The 18884-nt window shown below is 39.8% G+C and overlaps 1 protein-coding gene across 7 annotated transcripts in view; it reads left to right on the plus strand.

The window, feature by feature from the left end:
* Window positions 1-18884, plus strand: part of LRRC4C (leucine rich repeat containing 4C) — a 262284-nt gene that overhangs the window by 204941 nt on the left and 38459 nt on the right. The window lies entirely within an intron of this gene.

An 18884-nucleotide genomic window follows, 5' to 3' on the forward strand; every position in this document is an offset into this window, starting at 1 on the left:
GCCCACCCCCATGACCCTCAGATGAGCCACGGCTCCATCCTGCACCTGTCCTGCCCCAGCTGGGCAGCTCTGGCCCCGGCTCCAGCCCCACTCCCCTCACTGCGGGGGCCTGGATCTGCTCTGCCACACCCCTTTCCTCCCTGCTCCCCTTCCACCACACCAGACTTACCAGCTGCACGCAGCTTTCCAAGCTGCCAGGCTGGTATTGGAAATTGGATCAATATTGGCCAATATGCCTCCTTAAAAATCAGCTATCAGTATCGGCCCTCAAAATCTCTATCGGTGCATTCCTAATTTTAAGCCTTATCCTAAGGACCTAATTCTGTTTTGTGTACACCCAGGATATAATACCACAACCAAAAATGTAAATAAATCATGGGGATTGTGGGATCAGAACACAAGATTGGCATCTTCCCCATATTGAATAGAAAATAATACCACTATATGTATTCTTTAATTTTGCCTTAATTTCAAATTATTCCATTAGCAAGAACATGGGAATGAAGAAACAGGGCAATTTCAGAGCTTAAGTGGCTTTCAGAAAATTACACAAGTTATTGGCATCATTCACAATTTGCTCAGCACCATTATATTTAATGCAAGATGACTAACTTCATTAAGGATTAAATATTAGCTGGTATGAGATGTAGCCAAATAGTGACTTGCTGTGATTTCATACTAAACTGTTGCTTAATTGGTTCTAATTATCAGGGAAAAAAAAACCCTCCTTCAAAATAAAGGAAAAACATGTGTTTATGGATATGAAAATAGATGCCAACAATTATTGTACTATGCATCATATAAAAGCAAAAGAACATAAAAGGTAAAGTATTTTAGTAGGGCTAAGAGTAACATTAGAATTGTTTTAAGGATTGAGAGTAAAATGTAAAAAAAAAAAAATGGAAAAATAAATCAGGAAATAACACTTTTAATACTAACAATGCTTTGCACTTCTCCAGAACATTTCACTCAGTGTATTTGTAAACCTTAATTAGCCCTCTATGCCTTTCTCAGAATTAAATCTTTTATTCCCATTTATGGAGTAGAAATGACCTTCATGTCTAATGGCAATACCATGTCTTACAGGGCTTAAAATTTCTGTCTCCAAATCCCCCTTTGTGACCCCTAAAATATATATTCTCTTCTTTGTTATTTATTTTATTACTTATATTTGAACTTGTGATACCCAAGAACAAATTCAGATGTTTACTTTTGTATTTAGAATAATCCCTGAATCAGCATCTTGTGATTCTTTTGAAAACATTTGTATTGTAAAGACACTTCATATTTAACATGTAGGGAAGACCTAAGCATATGGTCCTCTTTTATTATCTGACCATAGGAGCACAGTTATCTAGCTTTGTGTGAACAAATGCCTGGTTTCATGTACTAATACTGTTTTTTAGTGTGGAAGGGTATGCAAAGCAATTTTACATTTGGACTTCAAAAGAGCACTTGAATATTTTCCTCCAAAGATCTTTCTCTCTCATTTTTTTCCTGGGGGGGCAGGGGGAGGGTTGGGGGAGGACAGGGGAAGCAAAAGATTTAATAATGCTGTGGTTGAGGGTCTGATTCCTTCTCTCATCAGCTGCTTGTTGCAGATATGCTTTTATGAAAGGCTTCACTTTTGAGTCAACAACCTTGAAGCCCTACTTTCAGGCTTCTGTTTCTGAATATCATTGGTGTTGTTTTTGTGGTCCTTGGGAGTTTGTAAAAGCTTGGTGATTTTAAGAGATACTGGGTACATTTACATGCACATTAATGCACTTTTCCTAATGGACATTAAATTTAGTACCTCCAGGTATTTATACACATACTTTGCGGGGGGCTCACTTTAACTAGAGTGGCTCCAAGAGTTACTGTGAAGTGCCTGGAGTGTCTCGTATATCAGTGTTCCCACACTTGAAAATGGTGGCAGGGGTACTTTATCTAAAGCTTGTCTAAGGAGCTTTAGATAAAGCACCCCCACTGCCCTCTTGAAGGGTGAGGACACTGATTCATGAGATGTGGGAGGCTGCTGGAGTACGGTAATTACCATGCTCCAGTAGACTCGATTAATCAAGTCTGTTCTGATGCACTGTAATTATGGCATGTCAGACCAGCCTCCTTCTCATGTATAAGGACCCTCTATTTTGAGGTACTAAATAAAAGTTAATTAGGCTTCCCTAATGTGCAATACCAAAAGCACACTTTTTAAAAGCAACGTTTAATGTGCAGTAGCTTATTTTACTGTGCATTAGCGTAATTGCCCTTTTCTTATGTGATGCTTCAACATGCAGTAAAATAGGTTACTGCTAGTTAAAGCACATGTGCCCACTGGAGCCTGGACCTCTTCTTTTTAAGTCCCTTTCTTTCAGCAGTCCCAGAATTGCAGTATAAGGGATGATTGGATACCCTTCTTTTAAAGAGATAAAATATATATTTTGAGGGAAAAGATTAAAAAAAAGGAGGACCAGAAAATACCATGCAACTGACAGCTGAATTTCTAAACTGTTTTGTTCTACTTTGTTACTGTCTATAGTTAAATATGAATAGAGTTGATGACTCTTAAGGAAAGTCATTTGTATCAACTCAGTAACCTACACTGAATTAAAGCAAAATGAAGCTCACCTCTTTAAGAGAGGAGCAGATAACAATGCAGTAGGACAGAAAAATGATTGAATTTGCCAGCAGTGTTTGTGCAAGGTTTGCTAATTTACAAGGGCATTTTCAAGTGGCTCAGCAACTGGTATTCCTTGGGGGTAGGTCACTTGGGCACTGAAACTAAATACACATTTAAGTGATTCTATTTTTAGTGTTTTTCTTTTGAAAAAAATCCCAAGTAAATAGATATTTTCATAATTAATACGGTAACTGCAACTCATGCATGGACCATTTGGCTTTCAAGGAAAGAGAGCTACCTTGTCATTTGGCCAGGCATAGTGCACAGTGTTTAAGTGGAAATAAAAGACAAAAATGGTGATTGCTACATTAAGATTCACTCAGAGTATGTCTACAGTGCCCCCTGCCCACACCTTCCCTCTGCACTTGACATGTTCTCAAGAGAGTTGTATAGTTACTGTTAAAGCAGTGCTGAGCATGACAGCCAAGACCGGCCCTTCCAGAGCATCCCAATATATGTGTGAAAAACTAATTACAGGACATTTTGGAGACAAGCAACATGTAGGACCACGTGGAACCAGTAAAAAGTGGTCAGTTCTTGTTTCTTGGTCAATGTTTCAGTGGAGATATACCCTCAGTTGCTCCTTACACTAAAGCAAGGGTTGTTTTATTTCTTTTTCTTTTTACGGAATCCTGGATATTCTTCCGTACTCTGTCACTGACACACAATGCAATCTGAGGCATGTCATTTCACCTTCCTATGCTTCAGTTTCCACCTGCCTAAAAATAGATGTGATAATGCCTCTTTGCAAAGCACAACACAAGCATTAAGCATTTATATTGGTTCCCACAAAGCCCCATGAGTCCTACTATATTTCTAACTTACTGAGGACAGCTATTAATCACTTCTTTGCTTCCAAAAGTACCTGTTATGTGGGACAGCATTAGTCCTGCATTCCAGTTGAACAGCACAAGGGCAGCTAGCATTGCTATAGTGCCTGTATTGTTCTGTGTATATAGAGAGGAGAGAAGGCTGGACAGGTATTAACATGTTAATTTTCACTAGCACTTAAACACACTGCAAAATATATTAAAAATCCAAACTCAATGTCTGCCAAACTCATTGGCTGTTCACAGACTTAGTCCATGAATTTCTGTCAAATCACTGAAGATCAAATTTCAAATCCTCACTCACATTGGTGATCAGTGACTTCTCAAATAGACCTTTGACTTCAGTAAAGCTACTCATATGAGTAAGTGCCCACCAATGTTCAATATTTTCAAAATTTAGCCTTTAATCATTCTGGTTCATGTTCCTAAAATGGGGCTGACTGAACAATAACCACATCAGAACATATGTGAGTTTAAATTTGTTAATATTTGCTAAGACTTTTGAGATCTTTCTGATGGCAAGGTACACAGTATACAGTAAAAAGGCCTTAGATGGAAGCCTTAAGTTGGGAATTTCAGTGTCCCCCACATGGACTTTTCTGTCTTGTCAGTCAATTAATCTTGCTGTCCATCTTACTACTTTAGAGCTGCCTGAGTTTACATCAGCTGAGGATCTCACCTCAGATCTGATGTGAACTAATTGGACTGTGCTGCCCTTCAGTTGCATCGTTTCTGAATCCTCAGGCTATGCTGAAACTGTATCTCAGGACACAACTCCTGTGTTCAAGCAAACTTCTTTTTTTGCTAGGTAACAACACCACAAAAAAGCTGAAAGACCTTATTTTGACAAACTGAAGCAGATGAGGGCTTTATTTTTTTTTATTTATTTCAAGAGTTGACAAGAGTTATCCTGTTCACTTATGCCTGCAAATCATTTCAATCTAAAAGAAAACGAGAACAGCACTCCCTCTCCCCCCTGGAAATCCAGGAATCCCAGAGGTCACCTTTGCCAACTGTAGGACAAATGATAAATGTATTTGGTAATGCAATGTAATGTAAGCTTTATAGCTTAGTTCCTACATTAACTCAAACACATGTCCACACCCTCCTTCCATGAAAATATAGAAGTATAATTTAGTATTTTAATACTGTGCTGTAATAATTTGTTTAACAGAAATATTCATATCCTGTATACTTACTATATAGATATAGTAGTTTGTGGCTGTTATAAAATCTCTGTAAGTTCTTCACCATGTTCCCAAATCTCCCACTAGCAAAGGCCTGGACTATCTTACATTTAGAACAAGTGAAGTTATAAATGACATTGAGTTTTACAGAAGACTTAACCGATTAGTGGCCCTCCAATTTGGGGGGGGATGGATTTTCCACATAAGCTGAGGCTTATGCATAGCCTTTGCCATTATTTCCAAGCCAAAGAGTAGTATATCTGCTGAACTAAACTTAAAGGGAAGTTGTTCTAAAAATAACTGAAGTTTTCCATAGGCAACAGTTAGTTTTCATGAGAAGCTATAAAGGATAGTCTTTGAGGCCCAGGTTAATGGCAAAGTTTGTTCAGGATAACCAAGACATAATTTTTCAGCCCTATTCTTATCTTCAGAGCAGAGTATAAAGCAAATATCATTTGAGTCTAACTTTGGAATCTGCTCAATTTGATTGCTCTGGAAATTAGGCCAAATACTTTACTCTATCCCCATGTACAGCTCATGAGAGACAGCTGTGAGGTCTTTCCTATAGTATCCATTAGAAGGATTTGGATGTATTGTCCACTTGATGTCACTGTTGTTACACAGACAAGCAACTGCAAGCACATTTCACTGGCTGTGGATAAGCCCTGTCTTTGGGCACTATTGATATTATGTCTTTTATAACTCACATCAGCTCTCCAAAAAACACTGAAGTGCTAAAAAGATATGATGTAGGAGGTTTGTGGGTAAGAATAATGGCTAATTTTCCTCTTTCTCATAAGACCACTCTTTCGGACAAAAGGAAATAAAAGCCTGACAAGCTATGAGGCAGTTTAAACAAAGAGGCAGTACACAATTGTTTCCTAACCAAGGATGACACGACATTGTGTTGTGGTTTGTAATTTCTCTCTCCATCATTAAACAACTGGAGTACTTCCCAGTGGTTAGTGCAGGAGATTTCATGCCAGTGCTTTCTGTTCATGGATCTGGTCCTGGATTTTTTGAGGGTTTTTATTTTGGAGGGGGGCGGAGGGAAGGAGGGGAAGGGGAGTTGGGGTAGCATCAGAAAAGTCATTTTTTTGCCTTTTTCAAATAATCTTTAATAGTGGAGTCATGATGAAACATCCAGATGAAACACCACCACCACCAATAACAGCAACAACGATAATAATGCAAAACATTTGGCTCATCCTTGCATTAGAGACAATAGTGCAAAGTGTGCATTCTAATTGATATCAGTCACAGTGATTCAAGCATAACATTTGTCAGATAGACCCAAGTTATCCCTAGATTTAACCAGTATTGCCTCTCACACATCATTAAATCTGTTTCCAAATGGTACAACAGTATTTGTGTCAGCACATTTGCCTTATGATTTGGTCCGTGGAAAAACTATGTGAGTGTTGTAGTATAGTAGAAATAGTTTAATTCCTGTCTTCTCATTATTCTCTTGAATCCCAAACATTAGCTGGCACCCTCAGGCTAGCCCTTGATTTTGTTCCAAATGTTAGTTAATTTATGGAAAGATATAGCACCCACTGGAACTTGAATGGGGAGGAATGATGGGGATAGAACAATTAATCATATAGATTAGTAGGGAAACAAATCCTTTAAGCAGAGGAAGTAAGTATTTTGTAACTTTTTGGACGCCTACTTATCAGTATGTTTGACCTGGAGTATAGAACAACCAGAACACTGTTCAGTTAGAGAATCCTTCCCAGGTTTTACATTGCACGCTCTGTATGTGAAGACAAGCCTTTGGGAGGCTAGATTGTGCTCGGGAACTCTCAGCACATACATTATGAGTAAAGTGCATAAATAAAATAAACATGGACTTATATTTTCAAAGGAAATGGAGAAATTTAGGTACTCTTCCTCTGTCAAGTGCCTTTGAAATCCTAGTTATAATGTAAATAAATTACATATTGAGCCTCATTTCCCTTGATGGCTAGAATTTTATGCACCTAGCTAAATGTTATGCTGTGCATTTGCATTTTAGCTCCATTCTGATTAAGCACAGATGCATTTAATTAGCAGGTTGTTTGATCAATTAGAAAATGAACCTTAAAGTCACCCTTCTTGCTTAGATCTGCTTTGAACAAGGATTTTAATCTTGGTGACAACTCTTAGAGAAAAGAAGGGGAAACAATATAATTAAAATGCTAGCACATGGAAAAGCTTTACCTGGATATGCAGGATGGAAATCAAAATATTTTTTAAACTAAAGTGTAATGCTCTCCAAAGAAGGAAGAACATCTGGATGTTCAGTGGTTGGGTAACTGGAGTTTTTCACTTTGTTTCATCATTGGTTCAGAACTTCTGTCGGTCTTTGTTAAGTAGCACTGACTACTTTCAACAGTGTTTAGCACTGACCCATCCTTGTTCCCATTTCCATTGATTTCAGTAAAGCAGTAGATAAAGTCTACTGCCAAATGCTTTTGAAAATCCCATGCCATTGCCATATGATGGTTGGTGGTCCTGGCTATAGCTACATAAAACACTTTTATAAATCACTGATAAGTTGAGCCAGCTGAATACTAAGGTAACTGAGTCACACGATTATCTCTTTTTCAACTTGGTTTCAGTGTGAACAGGGAGCTCCCTAGTTTGGAATGTGCTGTTCTTGCCAGTTTCACTGCTAATACCTGCAACGTCTTAGCACAGACAGAAATAACATTTGCCACTCAATCGGCCCCTTGATAGGACTCTAAAGCCATGCCCAAACAGAAGAGCATGGCTGCAGAGCCCTCCGATCCCATGACAAATTAACCTTTGTTGTATGAGGGTTCAAATGAAGATGCTCCTAAATGGAGCGACTTTATTAATTATTGATGTCTGTCTGCCCTGGCTGCAATAGCAGCCTGACTGAGCTGCTGTCCCTGGACAGGAGGGGGATAAGACAGGGGAGAGATGTTCCTACTAGGGTTTTCTTAGCTCTACTGGAGTTTGGGGGGAGGGCAAGTGGATTGGAGCCCCTCACCTTGAGGAGGCTTTAATCCACCTACCCCCCACAACTTCAGATTGACCTCCCTCCCATGCCTTCTCCCTCCTCCCATCCAGGGACAGCAAGGGAGCTCTGAGAACGGGGGCAGAGCTAGGGGAAAAGATGCAGGTGAAGAAGAGATGCAAGGGAAGAGCCAGGGGAAGACACAGCTTCTCTCCCTGGATTGGCTCCAAATAATCCTTCACCCTCCTGATCCAACAGCTAATGTCTGTTTGGGATTGGTCTAACTCATAGAGATTTTTATGAATCACCATGGGCTAGACTGGGAGCTGCACTTCTGTCTGTGCCCAACTTCTTGAGTTTATTCCTGGGAGTGATCAACTAGTCACATCTGCCTAGGGCTCAATACTTATTTATTATTTCTTTTTACTGGTGTTATGATTGTAAATGAGAGCTGCAACTGAGATTGAGGCTCCATTGTCTTGGACACTGTACAGCTATATCGTGAAAGACAGTCTATGCAAAATATACATTACACAGGAAGAAGGGATGGTATAAGGGGAATATTTTTCTCCTTTTTTAAAGATAAATAAGGCATAAAGAGATATAGACCTTGTTTATTTGAGGAAATTTTCCAATTTAGCAGTTGCAGAATAAGCTATTCAACAGTAGCTCCCCAATTGTGCTTTCTGTTCTCTAATAAAAGTAATTTTATTTTGGAGTATCTGTTCCACAGTGACAGCTAATTCCTTCTGTGTTAACAAGGCATAAGTGAGTCTGCAGAAGATCACACTGGAAGTCCTTGTATGAGACTGAATCTAGATCTTGTGAGTGCTAGTCCAGGGTCTTGAGATGATTTGTCCTCACCTTCTATTCTGGTAAATCTCATGTTTTCTCTAAAACGCATATAAAATTAGCTCAGTTGAGAACCAGTGCCCTCTGTCAACAGAAGAGTTGAGCTCCTGAACTTCTTGATACCATTTTTTCTTAAGAAAGGCAAATAACATATTCTGTGTTCTTTGCGTGAACAGTCGGAACTTTCTACTCCCAGCTCTATAGTGTTACATATTAATTGTATCATTTTAATTTCTGTGTATATGAAACTAACAATCTCCAGAATATCAGGCTTGCCAATTATCTTCAGAAAATTTTCTTTACTGCCATTGAAAGTGTGTCTAGAATAATTGCTTCTGTAGATATTTCTGGGAATGCTATTAACTTGAAGAGCAAGAGTGGGAAACTGCTTTGACCATGTATGACAATATGGTGGATTCAGAGTGGGACAGGGAGATTCAAGTCAAAGACCCAATATATGGTTCTAACCTATCAGTTAACCCTAAGGAAGAATACAAGGAAGCATTAGGTAATGAATTGCACTTGAACCCAACTATGAATCATACTATATTTGGAAAAAAAATGACATGCATTTTGACCCATATGGTTACCATCTTTGAAACAAGATGACAAATCCAGAAGTCCAGTGACTTTACCGCCACTTGGAAACATTGGTTTGATTTTTTTCAGAGAAAAGAGTGTCATCCAATAGCATAATGATGCGTGGGTCAGTGAGTCATGAATCCCAGGGCACTGCCTAAAATAGGGAGGGCTGTTGGAATGGAGCTAGATTAGTACGTCATCTTTCTACCGGATTTTCCCCCACACATACACACACACTCTGCGCCCTCCCCAAAGTATCTCTGGCTCTGGTAGTGGAGAATGCAGAGCAGCAGCTGCAGAAAATACAGGAGTAGTAACTGGAGGTTCACAGCTGTAGGGGAAGATCTGTAGGGGAAGACCTCCTTTGTTTGCTGGCAGAAATCTCTGTTGAAATGGCCACTTGATAATGTTTGGCACCAAAAAAAAAGGAAGTGTCATCACCCCATGGACCAGCAAACTTCTAGCTGCTGCTGCTTTCTGGTGCTCTGCTCTGCTGTCTACCCCACTGTCAAAGCAAGAGCCATTTCAGGGGAGGGGCAGGGTGTGTGGGGGAGAGTCAGGGAAGGGGTTGGGAGGGTGAGCTGCAGCCCAACTCCATTTTCCATTCTGCACAGCTGTGACCCGCTGCTAGAGAGCCATCAAGCAGGGGCCTGACTAGGAGATACAGCTGTGGGTTGCCTCTGCAGGGCTGGTGGGTCAGGGCAGGTATCTATTCCTGCTTTAGGTGGGGTTGTGTGAGAGATGGCTGGGGAGGAGGGATGAAAACATGAAGCTGGGAGATGGAGAGTTAGTGAGATGGTGTACGTAATGAAGTGGGAGGTAGAAAGGAAATGGAGTGGAGGAAGGGTTGTGAAAAGGAAGTCAGCTGCTGTAGGATAAAATAAAAAGTGTGTATATATAACAGGATTTGAAAAGAAAGAGGTAGTAAATTAAAGATGGTCTCATTTTATAATAGAATGGGATGTGGGGGGTGCTAGCTATGCTTCTTTGGGTGGCTTGGAGCCAGGAGCAGTGAGGGAAGGCACTTTTTGGGGAGCTAGTGCCCTGCTCTGGGAAAGGAAGCCCCAGCTCACAGGGACCCCATTCAGCCTAGTTCCCCCCAGGTCCTGTGACCTGACAAGCTGAAATGTGCTCGGAGGCTGTTTGCATGAGGGTGTATCCCTGGGAGTGGGATGTAGAGTTGGTTTGGCAAATCCTCCCTGGGCAGTAGAGTCCAAGGGATGGAAACTTTGTCCACATAAAACAGAAGGATGGGAAAGGGGACACTACATCTTGGGATACCATAGGGCTGTAGCTTGGTGCCTCATCTGTGGGAAGTGGCCATGCATTAATGCAGGGGTCAGCAACATTTTTGGGCAGAGTGCCAAAACCACCCACAACTTCAACTTGTAAGAAGGTTGGTGTGCCAGGGTGGATGATGGGGGAGCCTTGAGGGGGCCCAATCCTTGCTGTTGCCATGTAGCCCTGGCCCCTTCCCACCTTCCAGCCAGAGGCATGTGTGCCAAGCAAAATGCCTTTGAGTGACACACTCTGGCACCCATGCCGGGGGTTGCCTACCCCTGCATTAATGGAACATGATCTAGGTAATGTGGATCAGAGATAAATTTGCCCTGGAGTAGCATAATTTTAAGTCACCTAAGGTGTGTTTAACGGTAATTTCAGGAGTTAATGTGTGAACAATCCAGGGTTTAAGAGTTGTAGAAACAGCCTAAAAGTGATGTGTAACAATGTTCTTGCAGACTTCACATCTAAATGCCAAGTAAGAGCCTAGTCATACAGTTTTTTGTGCTTGGGTGGAACTCCAATGAAGTTAAGTTGTGCTTCAGAGAAGCACAGCTATTTGGTCACCTGGACCATGTAGAAATGAATGTGCATGTGCGTTTCCTTTGGGGCAAATACCAGTGACGCAATATGTGCAGCTGTCCTGGGTGGGGTAGGGAAGGCAGGGGTCAGCGCCTGGGCTGGCCCCAGAAGCCTTACTTGAGGGCTTCCCAGGGCTCCAGCCATGGTGATCCAGCATCAGGGAGCCTGGCCTACAGCTGGAGTATGGGTCCAGCTGGCCAGGGTCTGGTTTTGGGGGTGCATACTTCCACCATGTGAACTGCTGCACTTTTTTCTTTTGCGGGTTTTTTTTGACACTGAGATTTCCCAGTATCAACCCCTGTGTCTGTCGTGTCTCTCCCCCCCCCCTTGCTGCAAATAAGCGGTGCGGGGAATGCCTGCATGTGTGGATTGTACATGGGTCTGCGGTGCCACATACCTCACATAAATGTCAATCTGGATGCACCCCTGGAGTTTATTGAAGAATATGTCTTAAACCCTGAATCTTTCTAAGATTCTGAAATTGTAGGAAGGATCCTTTGATAGAATCTTTATATTGGTACAATACAAATAGTGTTCAGGAAAGAAAGATGTGAAGTATTTGGGGGGTTTTACTTCTGTATCTATCGTAAACCTTTACTTTTTTTTCACATGTGTAATCTATTCTGTTTCAGATATTTCAGAATCCAGAGGATTTCTCCTCTGGATCCTATAGCTTGGGGTATTAATAAGTATTTGGAGCAAATACAAAAGTTGGTTGCAGTGGCAGCCAACATATCCATTTTTTTAATAGCTACAATCACTAAATCAAATACTGGATTGTTAAGAGAGCAATATTCTATTCTCACCCAACTTTACCCAAATGAATAAATAAACTGGGCAGAAAGAGAAAATGTTGCAGCTGGTTAAAGTAATTTGAGGCAGAAACTTGATTCAGTAAAAGTTGGGGGATCAAAAAAATATCAAAGGCTTACATACATATACACATCAAAAAGCCTTTATGTCAAATATTGTTTCCATCTGCTCCATTTCATGTTGCCAAGGTTAACTTTGAAGTCTGTTTCCTGAAAGAAGACCTTTCCATATCTCTTTTCACCTTACTACTTACTTTACTACATAGCACAGTAAAATATGAGCTTCTTACCACTGGGTAAAAAAAAAACAAACAGAAAATATCTCTCTACTAGCTGTGGACAGAGTGAAACCCCATTGTAGCTTAAATGTTTCATTCAAATTAAATGTGATGAATGATATGCTTCCAATATTTCAGTGGGGAAATCTGATTCAATCTGTCTTTCAAGCTCCTTTTTAGATTTTCTGTACAATTGATTGTTTGTGGTTGTGTGTGTGTTAATAGAAAATGTCAACACTGATTTAAAAAAAAATATCAATTCTTTTTACCAGCTTGCTGTAATAAAATAATATATTTTTTTTTAAATTAAAAAAATGTTTCTTATACATATAGGAATACTTTTTAGTTACATAGATGTATTTGGTAGTAGTGTTGATCTGAGACAAACAGAAATGCAAAACTCTAGAACTCTTGTTTCAGAGATGATACCTTTTATTAGACCAACTAAGGCATCATGTCTGAACCTAGAGTTCAAGAGTTTTGCATTTATTCTAATTACATAGGTATTTTGTCAGAAGGAAACTACTTACACGTGTAACAGGTTGGCCTGAAATATCCAAATAGATCAAAGGTATAAGTGAATTTAGGAGCTAGTTAAGTGGGTTGTGTTGACTCTAATATTCTAATATTACCCCATTGCATTCAAAATTAAGATGCTAACTTACCCCCAAACTATGCATAATCAAGGGGATTTTTTTTCTTAATAGAACAGATTGGAATCTGGAATTTTCATTACACAGAAGATGCCACCATTCATATGAAAGTCATTATTCCAAAGCAGGAAATTAAGATGAAACAGGCACCCTAACCTTTATTTAAGAAAAAAATGAAACAACTTAATTTTACATTTTTTTTCTTTTTAATAAAATTACAGAGGCTCCCTAAACTGCCAGACAAACCAACAGTCCTATTTTCAGGTCCCCTGAGGGACTGTTAGAAGCCAGTTAACTGTAAAAGCCCAGCTCAAGCTTGAGGGGTGTTGGTTGTAGCTGTGTTGGTCTAAGGACATAGGCAGACAAAGTTCTTTGGGTAAATCTGGTATCTTTTATCAGACCGACTAAAATAGTTGGAAAAAATTCTTCTTTGCAAGCTTTTGGGTACAAAGACCCTTCTTCAGGCAGAGGGAGCATCTGCAGTTGTTTTGTGCTCTCCTGGATGGGATGGAAGCCAGTATGCAAGAATTCAGGTCAGTGAAAATGTAAATGCATGGCAGTGAGAGTCAGAGCAGGTCAGAGACAATAGGTGAGAGACAGATTGTGGGGAGGGGAGGAGGGAAATGGTGAGCTTGTGATGGAATGTAGCTGGTAAATAGTGGAGAGGTAACCTGGGGTATCAGATGGTAGACAAGTTATAATGTGCCATAAATTCAATGTCTATATTTAGTTCATGATTTTTTGTATCCAGTAGATTGATGAAGTAAAGTTTGTAGGCTCATCTATGAAAGGTGTTTCGTAAATTCCCTTTGAAGATTAGAACTGAGAGATTGGAGAGACAGTGGTTATCTTGTGAGAATTGTGCACCTACAGGTAATTGGGTATTTCTGTCTTTGATAGATTTTCAGTGTGCACTCATTCTGGCATGCAGTTGTTGTTTGGTTTCTCCTACATATTTTCCATCAGGGCATTTAATGCACTAGATGTGATATATTACATTTCTGGAGGTACAGGCATAAGATCCGGGAATGGTGATGGTTCTGTTGTGGGGTGTAGTTATCGTGGGGGTGGTGGAGATATTTTGGCAGGTTTTACATTTCTTGTCCTCACGGTTTGGATCCTTTTGGTGTGTTTTGGGACATAGTAAGTTTACTTGTAGTGATGAGGTTGGGGAGGTTCAGTGTTTGTTTAAAGTCTAGGATGGGTGGCTCTGGGAAGATCTCTTTAAGAATTGGGTCTTATTCTAGTATGGGTTGCAATTGTTTGACAATTTTCCATATAGGTTCCAGGGAGGGATGGTATGTCATAACTAACGGTGTGTGATTCATGGGGATTTTCTTTTTGTACTGCAGCAGTTCTTCATGTAGTATCCAGGTGGCTCTTTCAAAAGTGTGATCTGTCTCTCTGGAGGAGTGTCCTTGTCGAGTGAAAGTCCTTTTGAGATTTGTGAGTTGATGATTGCAGGTATTCTCACTGCAAATTCAGTGGTATTGGCTTGGCTGTATATTACAGCTTTCTTGGTGTATTTAGGGTGATTGAAACTATCAGAGACTGCAGGTTTTCAGTCCACGTAATGCAGAAGTCATTGATACATCTTAAGTATAGCATGGGTCTGCTGGTGCAGTTCTTGAGGAATTCTTCTTCCACGTGGCCCATAAAAAGTTTGGCATACTGTGGGGCCATTTTGGTTCCCACAGCTGTGCTCAAGCTTGTGCTCTTAGGTTCTCTGGGCTCCTTGATTTGTTGCAGCTTTAGATGAAAGTTGGAGTTCAGAGTCTGCAAGGGGTTTCAGACTCTCCAGATTCGTCTTTGTTGGAATACTTGACAAACTTAACCTCTTCCCAAAGATACTTGCACAAAGCATTATGTTAAAAAAAAATTGTTCCCTATAGCTGACTATAATTTAGCCCCAGTAACCATATTATTCAGAATAGCAGCCTGGTTTTTATGTCATTTAAAATAACAAAAGATGAGAGACATCTTTTTATTGGGGGTGGCCTCTATTCTACAGCAAAACACTACCTAAAATGTAAGCTAAAAGACATTTAACCTCAGTCTCCTTTGAAATAATGTGATATGGCTAGGATGTTGTATACACCCCCCCCCCCCCCCCCCCCCCACCCCCCCCAAAAAAAAGCCACTCGCTGCTCCATCCCACACCCTGCCCCGGCTGGGCAGCACTAGGATGTTGTATACACCACCCCCCAACCCCCTGCACACACACCTAAAAGAAAGAAAGAAAAAACATTTTGAGCATAAGAACTTGACATGCCATGATAATTCATAATATTATTTTTATTAACAAAAACAATAAATCAATGCCCACGGTAAAGCATGAAGGTTAGCAATAACAACACTGTGACAGATACAGGCAGCTCATTGCCCTACCTATATATAAGGGAAAGAATGGGTCTCTGGGGGTCGGGGATATAGGGTGTCCTGAGTGAGGAAATATACCTGTATCTAAGCCTTTGGGAGAAAATTTGAACTGTAAGTTTTATTCTGTTTTATGTTGCGTTATGTTACATTATTCTATATAATGTTATTAATTTCTGTGTTGCAACAAAGTGAGACTTCATGGAGGGCATGGATTTTTGAACTCTACATATTGTGTGGATTTTGTTTGGTTTTTTGAGAATTCTGGGAAAGATGCCTGCTCACATTGTGTTACTAATAATAACCTAAGTTATTAAAGCTGACAGAATTTTAAATAGCTAGTTCACATTGAGAATGTGTGCTCTTTGCACTTCAGTTAGCTTGGACAACATATCTCAGCTCGTCAGTTTTGCTTTCTGGTGTTCATAGACTAGTACATTGTTGATATTTGGGACCACAGCCCTGCAGGGTAATGTTAAAATGTTAAAAAAAACAGTTGCTGTTTTTCATTAAATTAGTTTTCTTTTGTCAGTAAAGCCTTATAAAATCTTCTTTAATGCAAAATTTAATGTGGAGTGTAATGATCTGAACAAGCTCATTTAACTTAGGCCTTTCTTACTCTTCAAAGTATTTGTAATTAGGAAATTACATTTCTCTTTGTTAGTATCTAAGAAGGAGGTTAGATTCTCTGGATCATGTTTTCAAAATGAAACCTCCAGGTGCATATAGCTCTTTGTGTACAAGTGATTAGACTTTTTTTTTTCATTCCCTCACTTTGCAAACAAACAATAGATTTTGCAGGCAGGAAACAGAATTTGTGGGGTAGTTCTAAGACAAATTGGATTTTACATGTGGTCACACACTGGTAATAGTACTAACAATTGTGTATGCAAGTGATGACTCTTGCAAAGTTGCAGAAGGACAAGTTAAAACTGTCTTGTATAATTTAGTGTTTGAGAATTGAGCCTTGCTTGGTAATAAAATCAGCCTGTTGGTGTAAATTTGTTTGCAATACGATTACAGTAAATCTGTAGGAACACTAGGTCACTCAGCATCTCAGAAATTGCAGAAATACAGAGCTAGAGGTGAATCTGAGGCACAGTTGGTTTCTGGCAAGAAACAGATCTGAAGTAATTGGCAAACAAGGAATATATTGTTGACTCTCATATTCCAGGATCTTTTTTTTTTAATATTTCCTACTTTTTTCAAGATGTGGTTCAGCTGGAAATGGGGCTGCAATGCCCTTGTATACACTCAGGAGATAGGCTGTGCATGTATTTTAAGTTGGAAATAGAGATCATAGGTTTATCTTGGGCTAAGCTTACAGGAGCTGGGATGGCTGCTGTTTGCAAAAAGAGATGCTGAGCCACTTTAGACTGCAGTATATCCACTTGGAGTCTGTTTTTGATTAAATTCTATGCAAAAGTCAGCCACTCAGTGTTTCTGTGATTGGCAACTTCAGACCACTTCACTCTGGAGCCCTATTCTCTCCCAACCTCTACCCTATTGCAGAGTACGAATAACTATCAGAGAAGTCTATGATCATTTCTTATATCCTGCTAAGAGATGCCTTGATTGTGCTCTGCAACAACTACTATTTAAAAGAATTATTCCAAGCAGAAAGCAATTGCTCTAGAATGATTAAAACAAGCCTTAAAATGTCATCTTAGCCTAATGAAATTCCTTCATCCAGCAACATGGCCCCAACACTTCTGTGAGAGTCCTTGAAGCTCAAAATAAGAGAAGAAAATGAAACTGGAAACAAAGAAGAAATGGAAACTACTGCCTGCTCTTTTTTTTTTTTAACAAGCACTGAGTCCAGGTTATTGATTATTTTAAAGCACTCAATACATGTATAGTGTCTATAAAGCAGATTAAAGAACAGCTGACGGCTCTGCTCAAATAGGCAGGCAATTTCAGCTATTGTTGCAATAAAAATATGAGTTTTGACAAGCAGGTGAGGAGGAGCTGAATTTGAAACAATTATTTTTTTTTCAGTGAAATGCATTTGAGGACTCATGTTATTTTAGATCACATAGAAGTAATGCTCTATTATGGAAAACATAGCTGTCTTCCTTGGAAGTTGGAATTAATTTGTATCCCTCTTTTATATGCACCTCAGTAGGAAGAGGAATGCAAAGGATATAGAATTACCATACTAGCATAGGGGTCTACCTAATCCATTCTCCTGTCTGTGAGTGGCCAATATTAGTTTATTTGAAGGAAAGTGTAAGAAATCCTATAGTTTGCAGGGATGGAATAAAGTATGCCCAGAGGAAGTTGCCTCCAGGGTCCCATCAAGAAAAGATCACCTGTTTCTTTGAAGCTTGGGAGTTTGTAGCCTTTATTCAAAATGTTGAGTTGTAATTTTTTAAGATCCTTACAGTATCTGTGGATGTTGATATTATCTGTACACTCATCCATTATTCTTCTAGACTCCTGTTAAGAGTTTAGTCCCAATGACATCCTATAGCAGTGAGTGTTAAAGGCTTCATTGCAAAATATTGAAAGGTGTCCACTGGTCCCTCCAGGTTTATGACAAGGCACATAGGTGGGAGAGCATCACTGGAGAAACATTACTAATAGTTGCCCATTTCCTTGGTTAATAAGCAGCCTCCTTCATGGTCATTTCAACACCTTTAACCTCCACTAAATTTACCTGAAACAATATAAAGTAATATTTTTATTTATAAGGTTTAGTTTTGCATTGCATCCTTGAATCCTTATGTTGAGAACTTGAACTGCTTTTAGGATCAAATGGAAATGGTCAGCTCAGCTCTTCAAGTGCTTGCTCGGCCCAGCCTTTTTCCTGGAGCTGCTCAGACTGTGTGAGAGTTCAGATGTAATTTTGCATTGGGCACTAAGCCAATCTCTGGAACACTGAAAGAAGTGATAGTTCAGGACTGCTTTTTTACTTCTTTTCATCACTGTTGAGTGTTGTTTTACTTTCCTCGTTTCAGAAAGAAACTGATCATCCAGTGTGTCAGCTGTCAGCTCCTTCACTCCCTCATTTTTTTTTCTCTGCAGCACAGCCCTGGGGGGATTGCCAGTGATTCAAAATGTCTATACATCCTGGCTGATTTGTCTACCCCACGCACATCCCCCTTCCCCATTGCCTGTACTGCATGCCCATAAATTCCCTAAGGCAGACACACCATTACACACAATATGATCACTACGGTGGCAGCTGCAGTTAAATAGAGATCTAGCAGCATGCTGGAGAGGAGCATAGGTTTTTGCCTTACTGGATCAGCTCACACAACCATTAAGTCCAGTGTCTTGCCTCCAGGAGTGCCCAATACTTGATGCTTCAAATGAAACTGAAAATGCCACATAGTATAGCCACAGAAATATGTTGTACTTTATGTGAGAGGAAAAGGGATTTGGTCTCTGATCCTTTAGCAATCAGCTTATGACCTGAAATTAAAGTGTGATTACCCCTATTTTTAGCACAGTGAGTCCCTTTGGAGACTGTTGAATCCAAACTAGAACTTAAGGAAACCTTGTGTGATAATGACAGACAGCTCAGGCTGTTTTTAATCAATCTGGAAACTAAACACACAGAGAGAACCCCAGGGTCTATGCATGCCATCCAACCTCAATAAAGGATCTCCTTTATATCTGTTACAATGAAAACTCTTCTACAACAGGTGTAAGTATGGATAATGATAATGGTTATGACATTAACCAGGTTTTTTATTTTTAATCAAATCCATACATACTACTTGACTCAATAATCTCCTCAGGCAGTCAATATAAAACCTGATGAAAAACAGGTTCCCCCTGCTAGTCACCATAAGCAATGTTAATGCATCTCTTCAGTT

This window comes from Alligator sinensis, unplaced genomic scaffold (genome assembly GCF_000455745.1).
Source record: "Alligator sinensis unplaced genomic scaffold, ASM45574v1 scaffold10_1, whole genome shotgun sequence".
Taxonomy (NCBI): domain Eukaryota; kingdom Metazoa; phylum Chordata; order Crocodylia; family Alligatoridae; genus Alligator; species Alligator sinensis.